Below are 1,043 nucleotides of genomic sequence, written 5' to 3' on the forward strand. Positions count from 1 at the left end.
GAATGATCATTAAATATAATCTGTATCCTTAAAAAAAAAAAATGCCCCAGCATCTGGTAGGTTATTAATAAATTGTATGCAATCTGTAAAGGAGGGAAATCCAAATGAGTAACTAAACCATCTGCTACAGACCATTAATCCTAATGGTGCCTGGAATCTTTTGGCAATAAATTTAAAACGGAGAGAACTCAATGTCCAGAGAGAATTGAACTGCCTGCCAGCAAAGATATAAAACATATTATTGTCCTATGTAGAATTTCACAGAGCATCTGACATGAGTCTAGGTGCTGCAGGTAATATGAGTGATTAGCATAGCCTAAAGGGATTGTCCACTTCTGAAGGGATCTGTTCAACCCTGAAGTCCTGAAGTCTGAAGTCCTGCTCCATTTCAACTGGCCTGGCAAATGTCCACATTGTGAATGTGGCTGCTTGTTAAGAAGCTTAAAGAACCATCTGGTGACAGTGGCCTCATTCAAAGCATGGGTCTATAAGGAAGCAGATCAACCCCACAAGTGGGTGGCTTGTCCAGATAGTGGTGACAGTGCTAAGAATTTGGATGCTTCTGACTTGCACCTTAGAAAAGGTGGGCAATGGTTGGCAACCTTAAATCTCGAAAGATTATGGTATAAGCCTACAGCACCTGGTATTCCCAGGCGGTCTCCCATGCAAGTACTAACCAGGCCTGACCCTGCTTAGCTTCCAAGATCAGACGAGATCGGGCTTGTGCAGGGTAACAGGTGGGCAATTATTTGAATATTTTCCCTACTTCCTCTTTCAAATAGTTTTGTCTAGGGCAGTGATTTCTGAACTTTTTTGACCGTAACTCTGAATACAGTTTTTCTCCAAGTCTGGTGACCCATGGAGTTGATACATGTAAACAACAACAAACTACTACCACCACCACCACCGGTAAAATGAACACACTGGGGTCCAAATTCCCAGATTGTTCATTGAGCTCACTCAAGGCCCAATTCTATCCAACTTTCCAGTGCTGATGCAGCCATGCCAATGGGGTGTGCACTACATCCTGCAGTGGGGAGGCA

General features: G+C 43.1%; 1 pseudogene; it reads right to left on the minus strand.

Annotated features, from left to right (window-relative positions):
- Positions 1-628: 628 nt before the first annotated feature.
- On the minus strand, positions 629-743 carry LOC136650191 (5S ribosomal RNA; annotated as a pseudogene).
- Between the last annotated feature and the right edge of the window lie 300 nt (positions 744-1,043).

Source organism: Tiliqua scincoides, chromosome 4, assembly GCF_035046505.1.
Source record: "Tiliqua scincoides isolate rTilSci1 chromosome 4, rTilSci1.hap2, whole genome shotgun sequence".
Classification (NCBI taxonomy): Eukaryota; Metazoa; Chordata; class Lepidosauria; order Squamata; family Scincidae; genus Tiliqua; species Tiliqua scincoides.